The sequence below is a fragment of the Sinocyclocheilus anshuiensis genome, unplaced genomic scaffold, assembly GCF_001515605.1.
Source record: "Sinocyclocheilus anshuiensis isolate Anshui unplaced genomic scaffold, SAMN03320099.WGS_v1.1 scaffold396, whole genome shotgun sequence".
Lineage (NCBI taxonomy): Eukaryota > Metazoa > Chordata > Actinopteri > Cypriniformes > Cyprinidae > Sinocyclocheilus > Sinocyclocheilus anshuiensis.
The window spans coordinates 1,500,748-1,519,814 of NW_015558623.1; the positions used below are offsets into that span (position 1 = coordinate 1,500,748).

The 19,067-nt window shown below is 38.8% G+C and overlaps 1 protein-coding gene across 6 annotated transcripts in view; it reads left to right on the forward strand.

Annotated features, from left to right (window-relative positions):
* The window catches only part of LOC107680700 (forkhead box protein P1-B-like), a 220,939-nt gene that overhangs the window by 978 nt on the left and 200,894 nt on the right, over window positions 1-19,067 (forward strand). For 5 of the 6 annotated variants that reach the window (XM_016476714.1, XM_016476713.1, XM_016476722.1 and 2 more), the window contains exon 2: window positions 6,149-6,218. The exons of the other annotated variant lie outside the window; for it this stretch is intronic. The gene's annotated coding sequence lies outside the window, so the exon portion shown is untranslated. The remainder of the gene's footprint in view (window positions 1-6,148; window positions 6,219-19,067) is intronic. 6 annotated transcript variants of the gene reach the window in all.

The following is a 19,067-nucleotide window of genomic DNA, read 5'->3' on the forward strand; positions in this document are numbered from 1 at the left end:
ACAAAAAGTGGAGGACAGAAACTTTTAAACTGGTGCAGTCCTTGTGCACTTGAACAGAATAAAAGTAGCACTTTTCTTTTCGTAAAATGACAGTTTAACTTTTAACACTTTACATTTATTTATAATTGACCTTAAGTTTTCTTCACATAATACTATATTTGGTCCCATTATTGTTCATCTCTCTTTTTAAATATATATATATATATATATATAAGACATCAGTGGGGAAAAACAAAACAAAACAAAACATATTTTCGCAAAGGAATTTTTATCATATGGTATCTGGTGTTTAACACAAAGACATCTACACACCACAATACATCAACAGAACAGACTATAGATGTCGCTGGAAAAGTTTAGACAAGTCACATGGCGTGTGGTTGAAAAAGTCGTGTATGCATAAATAAGACATCTGCAGTTTATCAAGAACACCACAAAGAGAGATGAGAAGAGTGAAAATACCAATGTATTATGTACAGTCAAAAATGACATTCATAGTTTATATATATATATATATATATATATATATATATTACATTTTTATATATTTGGTTGTTTTTTTAACATTTACAAATGAAACAAACAGAAAAATGTACCATAGATACATAGCCATAAATAAAAATTTTTTTTTACATACATTACAATGTTATACATTTGCATAAACACACACACTAAATGGATCCACATGTAAATCATTTAATGCAGCTTTTTTAAATTTTGGAAATGGCAAGGAATAAGAAATTTTGCTTTTTGCATTTGTGTGTGAAGGTATATTATTATTACTATGTGTGTAATAAAAAAGGTACAAACTGAATTTGCTAAACATTAATTGTATTATTTACCATTGCCATTTTTTCTTATCGATTCTCATAAATGTAACTTTTAAACGTATTTTAAGATCGCACTTTAAAAAAGGAAGCAGCAGCAGCTTTAACACCCAGCGTTGGTACGGCTCAGTTCTTTGGATTAGTCATTGTCTGAGGGAAGGAGAAGACAAAAAAAAAAAATAGAATGCTTTTTTTTTTTTTTTGTAGCAGAAGTAAAGTAAACAGCCTCCAACAAGCGAACCTTGACAACCCAGATTAAGGAAAACACTGGAGATCAAACAGTGCTGCTGCTGGGCCGTTGTCATGAGCTGCCTGAGAGGGAGAGACAAAGAGAAGGAGGGAAGGAGAGAGAAAGAGACCGTTTGAACAGGCAGTGGAGTTTGTGTGCTCATTTATGCAGAAATGGACCTCTGGATTAAAAGCACTGGCTGAACTTTTCTTTGCAACTTTTTGGCCTTGGCACTCAATGGCAGGAGAGCCTGAGTTATTTCTCACGTTATTTCACTACTGTGCTTACCAACTACCTGTAGAGAAAAATGCAAATCTTGTGCCTCCATTCAAAAATTTTTCATATAAAGTTTCCCAAAAATAGATTTGTGCAAAATGTTGCTTCGTCATTTTATTACAGGAAAAGCATGCAAATTTTGCATTCTAGAACTGGTATTTTCAGATTTACTCGCAATCTTGCAAAAGAGCATGATGACTCAGATGTGTGTGGTGGTTATGGCACAGAAAGGTTATTAACATATTACTTCGCTGAGATACTGTAATCTGAGAATCGTAGAGGTTATAGACAGCCTGCCGAATAATGCATGAAGTTGTGATGTCTGGATCATAACGTGGGATAGAGGTTGCTGCGTCCCGTGTCTTGCTGCGTGTTCGGGCAGCTGTTGTCCCTCTTTACCGTGTGGCGTTCATGCTGGGTTGCCTGACTGGAAAGGCAGGCTGTTGGCCAGACACTGGATGGCTTAGGTTGAGGATGCAGCCAGCTTCGTGTTTCTACGGCAACTCTGGACGCTGTCAATGTGCGGCAATACGTTGTTTAGAGTTAATTATAGCTTGTTGTTGTCACACCAAAGTCACACCGAGGAAACCAAGTACTTTATCATTTGCATATTTGAAGGCAGTTAAAAATTATAGTTAATTATTATAGTTGACTGGAAGTTGTCACTTTTTTTACTTTTTAAATATCTGTCCCAGTGAATTTAAACAGATTTTTTTTTTTTGCTGCAAATGTGTAGATGGACTTAAATTTAAATTAAATTGACAATGAAAGTGCCATTTTATATTTTATCATATTATATTTATTTATATATTTATATTATATTTATATTTCATCATATTATATTTATATTATACAGTGCCAGTCAGAAGTTTGGACACATCTATTTGTTATATATATATATATATATATATATATATATATATTTACTACCAGTCAAAAGTTTGACACATATTTACAAATTATTTAATTATTTATTTACTTATACACTTTATTTATTTTTAATATTTTAAAATAATAATAAAAAAAAAAAACACTAATGGAAGTATGGCATTATAGTGACCAAAAATGATAACTTATTTAAGAATCTTCAAATTTACCACCCTTTGTTTAGATTCCAGCTGGGATGCTTTTTAAATGAAATAAAAGTTTTTCTTTTAATCCTGGACATTTGACCGCTGCTTTTCCTCCACTGTCTGCTAATTTATTATAAAAATGCATTTATTTTTATGTGTAGCATAATTGATATTTATCTGCTAAACTAATTGAAATCATTTAAGCATGAGCCTTTAGATCAAATATGTTTAAGATCATGGGAAATTTAAATTAATTCAGGTGTGTCCAAATGTTTGACTGGAAGTGTATGTCTATTCAAAACAGTGTACTAAAATTGAATGAAAAGAGTTTGAATCCATGATAAAAATGTTTTAATGATCAAGACTCTCTCTGTACAGTAAGAGCTCACTGATTTGTTACCATTGAAATAGTTGATTTATAGCCCTAGTCATCCTGGTTGTCCTTTTATTGGATTGCAAATCCAAATGGATTGGATTAGAGGCTGGATTAAATGTTCAAATGGTGTGATACTCACAAGTCCCTTTATGCCAGCTGTGAAGTTGACAGCTGAGCTGGGATCAGCTCGTTGGATCAGTTTCTCACTGATCTAGCCCCGAAGAGCTGAAGAGCAGCAGCCAGTGCTTGGATTACTGAAATTTACAGCGAATCCCTAAGCAATAGGAGGCTGCTCTTTCCAGGAATTAGAATCACTGGATTTGTAGACCTTTATGTCATACATAATGTGCAAAGATACTTCCCAGACTTTTTCTTTGCAAAAATTGCCATTCATATTTCTAATTCAGTTCAAAAGGAAACAACCGGAAAAGCTGCAGCATATAAGAACTGCATACAGTCGTCTTCTTGTGATTTCTCATGTTCTGTAATATGCAAGAGGTAGGGTTCAGTAGTAAAGTTTATTTGCTTCTGGACCAGTTGACCCACTAACTCAGATTTTTACCCATAAAAATGAATTAATCTGATACATTTTATTTATTTATTTTATATATTTTATTATTTTTATGTGACAGAAAAATATTTTCTATAAAATAGTATTTATTTATAAATAACTTATATTGCATTGATATCAGGAAATTGCAGCTTATGTTATATGACTCCATAAAACAGATTCATAATCTCACTTTTACTGGAAAACAATGGCATGTTTTAAATATTTTATACTATTTTATCTGATGTTTTCAAGACTGTCACTTTTAAAATGTTGATAAAAGTTCATCAGCTTGATAACATCACCTTGGCATTTAAATGATCAGATTTAACAGCAACATTTTTGAAGTCCAAATGTGTATGTTTGAAAGGCATAAAAACACATGCACATGATCAACAGATGTAAGCCATGCACAAGTAGAGAAACTCAGCCATATGTTTTAATCTATGAACTCAGCTGGCTGTGGGGACCTTCACACCAGTGTTTTTCACAGAGTCAGTACAGAATTTACTCATTGTAACCTCTCTGGTACTCAGTCTTGCACTTCTGAAATGAAAGCAGTGTTGCTGCACTAAATAACAGAAATATACACAATAAAGATAAACTTCACTGGTCGTTAGACATTCATTACTTTTTCACATTGTTGGCTCTTGACTTTGATATTATCTCGGCTCCATCATTTATCCTGACAAAAGAATTTACATGAAAATTTGTTGCCATTCCATCTTCTGCCGAAGCTTAACAATAAGGATTTTTTTTTTTTTTGCAGGCCAAAATTTCATTGTAGGTTGTCCTGGCAACATTTTCGCTGGCCATAAAGAAAATATGATGAATGGCTAGAATTAAATATGTTAGAAATATATGTGATTTCTATGTTTTTTAAAATATTTTATTCATATGTTACCCTGGACCACAAAACCAGTCTTAAGTGTCAATTTTTCGAAATTGAGATTTATACATCATCCGAAAGCCGAAAGCAAGATTGGTTTTGTGGTCCAGATATATATATATATATATATATATATATATGTAACCAAATCAGCATATTGAAATCATTTTTATAGGATCATGTGACACTGAAGACTGGAGTAATGGCTGCTAAAAATTGAGCTTTGCCATCACAATTAATTACATTTTAAAATATATTTACATGGAATATTTTTGATAAAATAAATGCAGCCTTGTTGAGCATAAGAAACTTTTTTACAAAGACATAAAAAAATTATTCCAAACTTTTGACTCATGGTGTAAATAGAATGTTTTATCATTTTATTATTATTGATATTTATTTATTTATACTTCAACACATCAGAGTAATAAGTTCTGAACACTGTGAAAATATTCTTTAAAAAGCATTGTAAATAGTGAAGAAACATGTTTGAGAAAGGATAGAGTAGTTGCCAATATTGTTGATTGGTAATTAATGTGCATTTTGTCCCAGCCTTAGAGTTGTTTTGTCTCTGCTTACGTGTTTGTGAAAGGGACATCGTTTAAGTGCCCTCCGAGGGAATAGAGTTTTTCCTCCCTCTCAATAGCAGCATGCTCTCAATTAGAGTATGCTTAATCAGGAAACTGGCTCGAGTACTAATTACCTTATCATAGCATGCATGTTAATTAGTTTTGCGAGAAGGTTCCTTTTTTTTCCCAATTGAATGTTCAAATGAATTCAAAGGCAAAAAATTATGGATCTTTTCTTTGGTCTTCTGTTTACATCTGTATGTGTGTTTATATCAAAATTTTGGCCTATTTGCTGGTTTGAACTTCGAAGCAATTCGGGTGGTCTTAATTGACGTGTTGCTGCTTGTTTATTTGATATATGTAAGGCTTTATCGGATAGATCATTATGAAAGCGCGGCAATTATCTTAAACGTTCAACGCTCAGTGCTCAACTAGCAATCCTGCCTCATTCACATGAAAGTGAATACGTACAGCCTTTTTTTGCTTGCTGCTATGAGAAACCAACTGAAAGTGAATCGGTTTGAGTCATTGTCACCTTACTTCAAGAAGCTGTTTGAAAAATGCTCCTCGCAGCTCTTGGACACAGGCCAGTCTGAGCTTGACGTGCTCTCAAGGCTGGAAAACATGCTGAGTTTTTGTGCTTCTGACACTCTGTTGTGTCCAGGAGTTGCCATACAGGTGGTTTCGCTCATTGTGCGCCAGTTTACCGAAGCAAATTGAAATGTTTACTGAAATGCCATGACAACATTATTTAAAGTCCAGAAAGTTCCTGTCAAAAATCCAAATGCTGTCTTTACACGTACTTAGTCAAACAGGTGGTGATATTCAAGCTCTAAAGAAGAAAAAAAAAATCTAACTCTGTAACAATAAAGCACCATTTGTTGGTTCTTTGTTTTTTTCTAGTGCAGAGCAAAACCCTATGAGTGTTGAGAAAGAGGCCTGAGAAATGTTCCTGGGGATTACTGGATATTTCTCTAAAAGCATTTTGATGTTATGAATGAGCATAATGTAGGATCTTCTGAAGCGCGGATTGATCAGTTGGCATTGCGGAGTGAACTTCAAAGTTTGAAAATGAGAGAATCAATCTTTTCATTTAATATTATAGAGCAGCAAGATGGGAATTTTGAGTGCATTTCTGTGTACTTGATATACAATTGTTGACAGTGATTGAATGGATACTTCCAGGAGTGTTTATCGCTTGCAGTTTACTGGTATAATACAATTTTTGTTTTGTTTTCTATGATTTAGTGTTAATGGTTACAGCAAATTAAACTTCCTTGATTGATAGTAAAGTCACAAAAAACAATTCATATCCATAAGACCTGCCATATTGACTGCATACTGTATTTGTGGTTTCAGGCACCTCACCAAGACTAAAGGGATTTATACGTACAGCCTACAATCATCTGTCACTTTACCTCCTGAAACAGTAAGGAACTTCGGTAACACATTATTTTAAAGGGGATGCCCATTTTGTTGGTATGATTCTTTAGGATATTCATGAAATGTCTGTAACACTACAGTTAAAATTCCTCAATGGTCGCATAAGAGGCCGTTCACATGTTGCGCCTAAAATCGTGTGGAAAACGCTAGTTGCACCACTTTCTCCTTCTTTCCAAAACACTTGGGAGCTTGTGAGCCTGTGCACCCGTGGCATCTGCCGTTGCTAAGCAATCGTGACCTGCACTCTCCATGATGACGCGGAAGTTTCAGCAAAGGATAAATGGATTTCCAGCACTGAAAATCGCTTGCAGTAGCTCTGCTACTAAATTTAGTCCTATTTAAAAATGGCTATCCATGTACAGCTATGATCAGCTGTTCCTCCATCCTGTCTGAGATTTCAATGTTGTTACGGAAAGGTGATTGGTTGGTTCTTGTCACATGATCTGCGGTGTGCTTGCGCCACTCTGAAAAGTTGAGATGTTTTTATCTCGCTGTGGCGAATGAAAAAAATGAGCATGTTGCACCTTATGCGCATCACGACCGCATCGCTCTCTATTTGTGCACACTTGCCATGCATCTACATTTGAAGTAACGAACTTGAACAAAAAACAACACCCTTTTTACGTTGTGAAAAATAATTGTACACAGCGAGCCATTTCGGAGCATGTCTCTTTTAATGATAATGAGCTACTGCTCACCCCACCCCTCTCTTCCGGTTACTGTGTATTCGGTGGCGCATTACCATCAAAAACAAAACCACTGTAGGGGTGTGCGATATGACGATTTTGATCGTGGACGATTAAAATATCTCTGTGATCTGCTTTTAAAGAAATATCAGAGTATCATGCTACAGTGTACATCAGATGCAGTTCTGGCGCCTCCGTCTCAATATACTGTACAACGCGACATACAGTGGGTACGGAAAGTATTCAGACCCCTTAAATTTTTCATCACATCAAATGTTAGCTCAGTGGTAGAGTTATATTCACAGGACACTGCACTTATTTGCAATCACAAAAGTACATTATTTGCATATCTTTCGCGTATGATTGCGCTAATTCTGTCAAAATACAGGTTGTCCCAAACCTACATTAATTTCTTTCTTGTGCTGAACACAAAAGAAAATATTTCGAAGAATGTGGATAACCAAACAGTTGCTGGTCCGCATTGACTTTGATAGTAGGAAAAATACTATGGAAGTCACTGGGGACCAGCAACTTTTTGGTTACCCACATTCTTCAAAATAACATTTATGTTCAACAGAAGAAAGAAACTTCACATTTAAAACAACTTGAGAGTGAGTAAATGATGACAGAATTTTAATTTTTGGGTGAACTGTCTATTTAATGTTAATAAAACAACAAAACACAAAGAGAAAAATCACTCACTGCTCTTGACTGAAGAAATTTGATACAGTTGCTTTAACAAGAATCAATGTATAACTGAAGAATATTGTGTATATAGTGTTTTATATTTATATTTATATTTGTTAATTCAGTTTCTTGAATGTTGCTAAATACACCTACTGCACTTGAAAAATAAAGCACTGTTTGTATTATTTGTATATTATGTGTATTTGTAATGTGTATCTTTGTTCTTATTTTTTAATAACAAAGATAAAATAATTACAAAGATTTTTATCTTCACCCACTTTGCCCTAAATATCTGCCATTCTTTTTTATTTTATATTTTACCTTGTAAGGCTTTGTTTTTAAAATAGGGAAATTAGTTTGGTTGTACTGCTCAGACAACTTGCAAAATAGTAAAACCAAGATGACAAATAATTGAGATAAAATCATTAATCGTGATATAATATTTTTGCCATATCGCCCACCCCTACTCCACTGCATCCTCAGTGGCTCTGATTTCGGGTTTCACACCGCAAGCTTGAGCTGCGCGTCAGATTCACTTCATCGTCACTGCAGCTGCAGACTCGTGAGAGTATTCACACTAGAGGCGTTTGTACAGCGTCACAGACTCCAAAACTACATATTTCTTTACAAAGACAACTTCTTTGTTTCTAGAAGTTGGTCAGTTATAAACTTTATTAAAGTCTTGAAAGTTTGCGTGAGCAGGGCATCAAATATAGACTCAGTGCCGAAACCATCGCTTCAGTGCTGCTCGAGCATGGACAGCGTACAACTGGCTGAGGGCAGAAATATGCAAATACGGGACAGTCCGTCAGTAGTTGTGGGCGAGGCATGAGCAGTATGACATCATACTGCTCAGAAAATCAAAATGGCTTGATAATTGAGACTGTTTAGGTTTTTTGAGGGTTAAAAAAAAGGAGTGAATGGATTTTTATCATTGTAGGGTGGTTGTGTCCACACACTGCTAAGACACATTTATATGCAAACACCATGTAAAAGTGAATTTTGCATCCGATGTACCCTTTAAAGACCAGTCCTTACTATTAACGAGTTGCTTATTAACATGCATATTACTAGCATATTGGCTGTTTATTAGTACTTATAAAGCACATATTAATGCCTTGCAACTAACTTAAACTACCTTGCTTCCTATTAATAAGCAGCAAATTAGTTTGTTCAGGGAAAACGCTAGGTTACTGACGTCACATAACCCCGGTTCTCTGATAACATGAGTTAGGTATCTCACTATGGGAATGCCTCAGGCGTGACAGATCATGGAAGCACCAATTACACCATGTCTGTCAGTTGACAGACCAATCACGATAGTGATGTGGGAGTCCTGCCTCCCTGATATATACCTCCGCTGGTGGTCTCCACTTCATTCTCAGCATATCTCTTCCCTGTACAACTGCAAGGAGAGAAGTGTGATGAGATCTTTGCACAGCGGGAGAGGCCAGGGCTGGTCGCAAAGGAGTTGAATTATCTCTGCCAGCCACAACTTTCCTGGCCAGTTCGGGGCGATCAGTATTACTGAGTGACCATACTCTCTTTCCCTTCCTAGAGTTAGCCTGATCAGACTTAGTGGAGGAAACGCGTACAGCAGTGTGTTTGGCCATGGGTGTGCTAGAGCATCCACACTCATAGGTGCACCTTCTCTCACCAGAGAGAAGCATAGGGGGCAATGAGTGTTTTCGTGTGAGGCGAAGAGATCTACGGCAGCTCCCACAACTGGCTCACTACCTGAGGGTGGAGAGTCCATCTGCCCTCGCATTCATTATTCCCGGGACATGCATTGCCCGAAATGACTGGAAATGCTTCATGCCCCACACAAACAGCCAAACTGTGAAGCTGAGGGGCACGTGTACCCCCTGGCGATTTATGTACACCACCGCCATTGTGTTGTCTGATCGGATCAAAACGTGATGGTTCCTTAGGAACTGCAAAAAAATGTTTCAATGCCAAGAAAACTGTTAATAGTTCTAGGAAGTTTATGCATGCACTCTGAAACAAGATGATCTGCCTTTCGCTATCCTGCCCTCGCACACTGCACGCCAACCTGTGAGTGACGCATCTGTCGTCATCACCTTTCTCAAAGAAACTGGCCCCAGCAGAGTCTCTGACTTGAGAAAAGAGCGATCTGGACACAAGCGCTGTGCCGCAGCCCAGTTCTGAAACTCTCTCATTTGCAACAATCCTAGAGGAATGACAGCAACTGCCGAGGCCATCAACCCTAGAAGACATAAGCACAGTCTGAATGGGACTCTGTTTCTTTTCTGAAAAAGGGACAGGCAACCGCGACTAGACATGATGCGCTCTTCTGTTAGAAATGCTTGAAACAGGACTGAGTTCAGTCTGAGACCCAAGTAGATTATCTCCTGTGTGGGCACCAAGCAACTTTTTGTCTTGTTTATTTTGAACCCCAAGTTCTCTAAATGAGACAAAAAAAATTGTATCCATCTCTGCCTGCTGCTGTGACGGAGCACAATCATCCAAATAAGCTGACACTCTCAGACCCGCTATTCTTAGCGGAGTCAGAGCTGCTTCGACACATTTGCCGAACACCCTCGGGGCTAATAAGAGCCCGAAAGGAACTGTCAAAAACTCGTAGGCTGCACTCTGATAGGCAAGCCCTCGACTGACATAAACCAATCTTTGGGATGAATAAAATTAAATACTTTTGAGTGAGAGCATTTTGAATTTGTATTTTCTGAGGTGTTTGAAAAGAGGTTTTACAGCAAATTGCAGCGATAACCCTGGCTTACAGTGAATAAAACCCAGGGATGTACTGCACATGCACACCAACTCGCTGCATGAGGGGACAGCTGCAGCTCTCACTCACTAGTGACCTGGTGGCGCCATCTAGCAGCGGAGCTAGGGACTGCAGCTCTCATCTGGACAATTTTGTTTGTGTGCTTTTATTTTTAAACATTTCTGTGCTCTTGCCCACTCCCTGAATGCACAGAGAGTGAGTTTATTATTTTCACACCACACATGTCCATCTGAAAACTACGCTCTGCCCTCCATTGTAGCCCCGTGGACAGAGGGGGGAGAAATTCTCTATGGGGCACTGGGGGAACTGGTGCCAAGTTCACAACTGAACTGGTCATAAGATAACTTTTTTTTTTCTGTGAACAATTCTCGTGTCCTACACCTTCTTTTGGCGGGAGGGGGAGAAAATTACCATTCTCTTTCAGAATAACAACAGATACTCTGTGAGTGCTGTTGCACATCCCTTTGTCTTGAACATAAGGATGGATTAGGTTGCCCGCTGTTTCTTCGCTCCCTGAGGATTAGATGGCTGGTGTCTAGCTAAAATCGCTGCAAAGGAAGGTTTTCCTCTCGGCTGAACTGGCTTAGGTTGTAGCTCAGCCTGCTGAGGCAGAGCATTTCTGGGGGCCCTGAAGGCTGACTGACCACTCTTCTGGGGGGCTTCAAACCCAGGGCATGGTAGATGAGGAGTCCTAGCAATGAACTTGTGAGGGAGACAAGTTTGGAAAGCCTCGCCCTCTTGTTTCCTTAGATCACACTTCTGTCGCATTGCAGTGACTGATGCTCCAAAAAGGGCTTTGGGATCAACTGGAGCATCCAAGAAGTCCACCTTTTCTCTGTCTGACAACCCTGAGAGTCCTAGCCAGAGAGCTCGCTCTCCCACCACTGCCAGGCCCATGTTGCGACCACAGCTCTGGACCGCACCCCTAGAAGTTCTCAGGCTGAGATCTGCAATAGCACAGATATCTTCCCAGAGAGCTGGGCTTGGTGCCCCAGCATCCATTTGCCTCCCCATGTCCTCCATAAGCTGTGAGGAGAGAGGTGAAGAACAGAAGAACGATAGATTTTCTGAAAAACTGAGGCAGCCCAGTGCGTCCTGGCAGTGAGGCTGAGGCAGAGGAAAAGGCTGCCCTGCGGTTAGGGTTGAGATGATGTGCCACTGACAGCTCAACAGGAGGGGGATTTGACATCCCTATAACTCATCCATGTTCTGAACATCCAGCCGGGAAAACCCTTTCACAGGAACCCTGTGTAAGAAAGGCTTATCCCAAAAACGTTTCATTTCTGAAAAGCACGCAGGGTTCACTGGAATGAGCTGTTTATTGGGTGGAGCAAGTGGTGGCAGTCTCTTGCCGTCATAGAGATCTCTCTCCATTCCTTGGCCCACCTGCTGCGACAGACCGTTTCGCCGCTGCCCTCCGGCACATTTCAAGCAAGTCTAGCTCCGCCTGGGCTGGGGAAGGTGACCCTTTGCTTAACGCGCTGCCTGGCCTTGAGGGATTTTGTGGGAGAATTGTGGTCCTCTACCTCTCCTTCCTCCTCCTTCATCATCATCATGATCCTCCTCTCTCTCAACCGGTAAGGATCCAAAGAGTGCAGGCAGTTCGGGGTAGACTTAATCCATATACTCGCCCCAGCTGCATGACGCAGGGGGCTGTTTAGTCTCCTCCGCGAGCTGCGGGGAAAGACAGGGGTCTCCTTTATTGACGGCTGCAACTCACACTCTTCTCTCTAGCACCCTCGACAGGAAGAGAGAACAGTCAGGACAGCACTTGGGGTTCGTGAGTGTCGCCTGTGCGTGTCTCGACCCTAGTCATACAATGCACAAAGGGTGAGAATCCTTGGAGATCATTGACACGTACACACATGAATGTGAAGTCGCTTTAGCTCCGTTGCTTGCAGAACTAACGGTCATCATAATAGAAATATCTGCTAAGCTCACCACGATGTTCCATTTAGAGAGGACTATCTAAGAGAATTCGCCGTAACACATTAATTCCCTTTGTATACCACAAGCAATAATCACTGCAACTGTGAATAGACTCGTTAGTAAAAATAGCTGCGTTCGGTGATGTCCCTTAACTGCTCGTCCCTAAATAATAGCTTAACCCTTTGGGGTCGACTAACGCGGATACGCGTTTTGTGGCATCTTCTCCTGATAACACCGAAAAGAACTTAAATTTATTTCGAGGAACGGGTCCTGCTTCCGATTTGATCTTCATGGGGAAGAGATCAAGAATGAAGTGGGGATCACCAGCAGCAGTATATATCAGGGAGGCAGGACTCCCACATCACTGTCGTGATTGGTCTGTCAACTGACAGACATGGTGTAATTGGTGCTTCCAGGATCTGTCACGCCTGAGGCGTTCCCATAGTGAGATACCGAGCGAATGTTTTAAAGAGAACTCTTAGTTAAAGTGCCCCTATTATGCCATAATATTGTTTTGGGAGTCTCCAACAATAGGTTTCCATGCATGCAAGGTCAAACAACGTCTTCATTTTCAATCATTAAGTTAAGTGGTCTAAGTGTATTTATCTGTATTTATATATTCTGTGGAAGGCGTAGGACCAATAAATGTTCGTCCAATCAAAATGCTCGGTCAGAGTGTTTTAATTGGCTTCCCTACCTGCCTGTCAACTAGGGCTGTGTGATATGGACAAAAAAAACCTATCACGATTTCTTTGATCAATTTTGCGATTTCGATTTTAATCACGATTTTGACACACACAGACATGCTTTACAGTCATAAATGCATTCAGTGTGAATTTGAAACATATTTCCAAAAGAAAACCAATTAGAGCTTTATCAAGAAGCTGTAACATGTCTCTAGAACAGACATAAGGCAAAATAATCACTAAGTAAAGGTGTAACAAAATGCCTCTAGAATAGACATATGGCAGGAAAAAAAAATCCTGTGTACAGGGATTTTTTTTTGCCATGCATTGGTCATAGAGCTCTTTGTGGCGTTGCCTCAGATGTTGAACTAGATTTGTTGCGCCAAGTTCACACGTACTCCGTCTGCAGTGCGTACCCAGCAAGCAATTTTGCATTTAAAAGACGTCTATTAGCCATCTAAACACAGCCCAGACGTCTAGGCTAAAACAAGGCTAAATTTGGGCTGTCAGTGAAAATTTAATAGACGTCTAATCATAGCCCAAGAATACACTAGTCATCAATTAGACCGCTATTAAACGACTACATATATACGTCTAATAGACGGTGAATATGGGTCTAGGCTAAAACAAGGCTAAATTTGGGCTGTCAGTGAAAATTTAATAGACGTCTAATCATAGCCCAAGAATACACTAGTCATCAATTAGACCGCTATTAAACGACTACATATATACATCTAATAGACAACAAAATGGCAATCCATCCAAACAAATGAAATATACAGCTTTTATTCAGAAAAATAACATTTTTAACAACTTGGACAACTTAAGACAATACAAAATGATAAAAATACAAAAGAATTAATGACAAAATAATATTTTATAAATACAGTACACTTAAATATAAAAATTATGATAAAAAAATCTGGAGTTTTTAACAACTTAAGATAATAAAAATATAAAAAATGAAAAAATTAAATATTTTAAATAACTTAAGATATTTAAAAGAAAAAAAATCTAATATAAATCAAGAGCATGTTATCACACTTAATATTAAAACATAAATGACAACATAAAAAAAAGATGAATCCTTTTGTTGGCTTACTTATTTTAACAAATAAAACAACCAACAGTGAACTTAAAGGAAATTATTAATTATTGGTTTTATTTCTTGTTTAAAATGCTTCCCAACTGCATTCCTCAAGTCCAACTCTGTTGCTGCCGGGAAGTTGGTCATCACAGCATCTGCCAAATAAGAAAAGAAAAAAAAAACACAACAAAAGCTTGACATAATTTTTTACTTTAATTACATTAATTGTGACAGGGAGTCATTCTCTTTTGCTTGGATGCCAGTGCAGTCTTTTCAAATGCCTCTTTCTGCAGCAGACCACCCCCCCTTCATGTTGAATTTAAAACCCTAAATTATAATACAGATTGAGGTGGTTAACAATTGCGGACAAAGTTTTACATTTCAAAATGACCAGTAAAGGAATTCTTTAAATTTCTGATTTGCGTTGTAACTTATTGAGTATTGACACCACAATGTTTGATTAATGTGGCAAGATTTGTAGGCTTTACCTGTCCAGCATCCTTCTGGCACTGTCTTTGTTGTTTTTTACTTCAATTCTGCACAACTTTGACACCTGAATAACACATGCCAATGTCAGGCGGGCAGTATTATATGCGTCCGTGTACAATTGTTTACCAACCTTAAACATTGATGCCCATTGACCTGCAAGTTTTCCATCACTAACCCTTTAAAACTCTTTATTCCAGCAGTTTAAGTTTTTCCCTATAGTGCCCCCCACAATCTGTCTCTGCCTCCAAAAATGTCTGGCACAACTGACTTCATAACAACACAGTGATAACTGCTGGAACTAAAAAGTAGCCCAGTACACACATTAACCTCAAATGTACATGGAATAATAAATTCACCCCTAACGTTTTATTGCATTATGTTTTCTGTTTGTACTGTTTAGGTTTTAATGCTGCATTGCACATCTGAGCTATTTGCACTTATTATTTGTATTCTTAAGCTTTACTAACGTTACTTGTACAATGACAAAGATATTCTATTCAATTAGCTCATGCTCTCTCTGTATCTAACCATTGTTCAGTAATAAATTCAAAATAATAATAAAAATAAATGATGGACTTTGTCAAAGATGAGCGCTTTAGTGAGGAAATGTTGTTTTGGAGAGGTTTTTTTTGTTTGTTTGTTTTTTACCATTGCTGCCCGGGTCTTTTCAATTTCCAACTGCTTTTCCAGATGTTGAAACTCCTCCTCAGTTAGATACTTACAAGACAAAGTAGGCATGTCCTTTATCGTTTGTTGTTTGCCCGCTGCTCTCTGACAGGTAAACTTAGTGCTCTCTCGTGTAAAACAATTTTCAAAACACAACACTGATCTCTAACTCTCGTGTCTCGCGTTGCCAGTAGTCATGTCTCAGTAGGGCTACAATTGCCATCTAGCGGTTGGGAATTGTAATTGCATTTTTATTTATAAAATGAAATACAGCCGAATATCAATAATATCATATAATGTGTATGAATGTAATATTTAGCTTTTGGGATGCATGACATCATATTATCAAATGCAAGTAAACTTTTGAAACATTTAAATTAGCATTATTTTTGGCATGATAAATATTGCTATATTTAATAATGCTGTAAAATAATTAGATAAAATATAAAATAATGCTAATTTAAATGTTTCAAAAGTTTACTTGCGTTTGATAAGAAGCTGCGTGGGGACGAAAATTACATGTAAACAATTTTAAGGCTATTTTGGCTATGCTCGTCGCTGGTCTGGTTACTGGCCAAGCCGTTAAAATTAGACCACAGATTGCCTCGATTTCGCCAGGTGGGCTAAAAGCAGACTGCTCGTAGCCCATCCACTTTAGAGCTAAATCGTGGCTACATATAGACCATGTCATGAAATGACACTTACATCTTTGTAGATATTATTGACACTGCGAACATGATGGGATATCAACCATCTCATGCGCTGTCTGGCCAAAAACTACAGTGAATCAGGTTTGACTATAAGTGGGCTACAGATAGCCGCTCTGACTACGAGCTAAATCGTGGCTACGCACAGGCTAAGTATTGAACATGTCAAAGAAATGAAACCAAACACCTTGTAAACGCTGTTGACTTTGCTTACATGATGGAATATCATACATCTCACAAGTTATTTTGCCAAAAAACGACATGAAACCAAATTCAAGGTTATTTGGGCTAGAAGTGGGTTACACATAGCCAAACTATATCAGGTCTATACTTAACCGAGACGTTGAAATGACAGCTATTGCTTGCTGGGTATACAGTATGTGTATGCAGTGCAGAAGCAGCATGGACTCATTTTGCTTTCGCACAGGACGCGTTTGCAGTCCGCTCCTGATCCGTGGCTGTTTACCACAAACACAACATTTATCCATTATTTTGATTTCAAATCTAAACGTGGTTTCTGAAAATGCTTTTTCAGCATTGTGATTCCCTTTTATCACAGTACGGTAATACAATCTTTCATAGACATATTCACATTTAAACTCAATAAATATAACTTTGTTTAACTACTACCACGAGTGCCATCTATTATTGCGTTTTATCTAAAAGTGCACTTTTCCTTGTTTTAAATCTAGCCAAAAAGCCATGTGTTGACTGTGAAACAGTAGACTTTAATTATATGCATTTATGGTGTAATTACTACATTTCCATGTCAATCCATGTTAATTTTTACCGTGAATAATGCGCTGTCACTTTAATTCAGTGCATGCAGCACAGCAGAAATAGACTCTGTGCGGAAACAATCGTAGCATGACTGCTGCAGACGCACCGGTCCTGGAGCGCTCTGCCGGACCGCAATCGCATGCAGTGTGAACGCTCTGATCCGTTAACATGGGCGTGGACAAAATACGCACCACAGACGGAGTGTGTGAACCTGGCATTACGTTTGTATGCCCGCCTGGTCTGTTCTGTTCTCGTGCTCCATTTAGGTGCACTGCATTCTGATTGGTTCGGATAGCATACTGCGGGAGGTTGGGGTGCTGAAAATCGTGCTGTAAAGCGATTTAGAAATCGCGCATGCTCAAATCGCGATTTTATGACGATTTCGATTAATCGCACAGCCCTACTGTCAACGTATTTAATTAGCATAACTCTGCACACCCGGTTCGCACAGACAGGATACTTCATCAGCGCGTTCACGCACGCTGTGCAGACAGAGCGAGAATGGCAGACAAACATCAACAACCCGATCTTCCTTCCTGGTATTGTAGTACTTTTACTAACTGTACTATAAAGTTTTCTCACCGGTGAACGACACATGATGTAGCCAAGTGGTTCCCAATTCCAGTCTTCGCGCCCCCGCTCTGCATATTTTGCATGTCTCGCTTAGTTAACACACCCGATTCAGATAACCAGCTCGTTAGAAGAGAGCTACGAGCATGAACTCTGTTCTGATTGACATGCTCCCTACACAGTGTTCTTTGCTCCCTGAGCAAATTTACTTCACTTCGGAACATTCATTCATGGGGCGCGAGGACTGGAATTGGGAACCGCTGATATAGCCTATTGTAGTAATGTTGTCTCTGGTATTCTGGTCTGTGAGCGTATATGCGTTCACCGCTGATATAGCCTATTGTAGTAATATTGTCTCTGGTATTCTGGTCTGTGAGCGTATGTGCGTTCAGGGGGCGTGGTTTTGGACAGCAATTGCAGGGAGGGCTGGACGTTCGCTTTCAGTGCTATCAGGCTAAAGTTAGCATTTTCCAAGATCTCCTACTGCACCTTTAATATCACCTCATTTTTCAGCGATTCTCAAACGATTTGTTCAAAGCAGTTCAAAGGATCAATCCCTCTTAACCCCTTCTTTCCATGAGCCTACTTTGCTCTGATTGGTCAGATGGACCAGTCTATTGTGATCAGTGTCAAAAGCGATACGCCCATTGTCATAGTTCTGTATTTTGAACGCTCGATAGTAAATATAAACATCTGTTGTTTATCATACATACAGGTTTTGATTCAGTGGAGCCAGCTGGTCCAAATAAACTGAATACTGAGCCATCTTTCAAGAGCAAGCATTTTGTGAATCCCACATTGAACTCCCCGAGATTAGAAAAGCAGTCATCAGTAAAATTACGTGGTTGAGGTTGGGTCAAGTTGTTCGCGGCCGGCCAACGTAGAACATAGGCAGGCATTAGAGCCCGACCGATGTATCGTTTTGCCGATATTATCGGCCGATATGAGGCTGTCGCAGATATATATCGTATCGGCAAATATGCCGCCGATATGAAATTGTTTTTTACAGAACATATAATGCAGATTAAATGCTTCTGAATTGTGTAATTACTTAGTTTGCCCAGCAGAGCGCGCTCCATTGTTTGCTACTGGCGACCCAGGTCAGTGTAGTGTAGAGATGCGCGGATGAGCTCAAACTTCACCCGAGTCCGCTGCTTCAAATTATCCGCCCGCCACCCACCCGCACCTATATTTGATCGTCACATTACAATGATTCTAATTCTTAGTTTTGCAATGCTGGTGTTTATACCGGCCGCGCCGCGGCCCAGAACTCATACTTATCACATCGGTCACATCACATCGTGCGGCGCAACAAAATACAATCGAATTTCTATTGTATTTTGTCGCGCCGCTCCGCTCGCGTCCGGTGTAGAATAGAACCCATTATAATCAGTGATGTTGTCACCTAGTTGGAGAGACTCAGTGCTAAGTAGATAAACAACGATGTCCCCGTCTTTTACTCTCACAATGAGCTTATCATATTAGTTTGCTACATTAGTAGGGCCTTATGATTTCTGCAATGCAGAAAACATGGACGGAATCGTGGAATCCAGTCATAAAAACGGAAATTACTGTATAACGCAGAATTTCGTGGAATTTGTCTTATTTTTGATGAATAAATAAAAAACAAGTCAGTACATATACCTGTATATAGACTGTGTCTGTGAATATTAAACTGCAAAAAGACTTATTTAAATACAAATGTTCTGCATGTTCATTTGATTACCAGAAAATACACAACACAGAATTTGTGAAAAAAAAAAAAAATCATTATTATTATT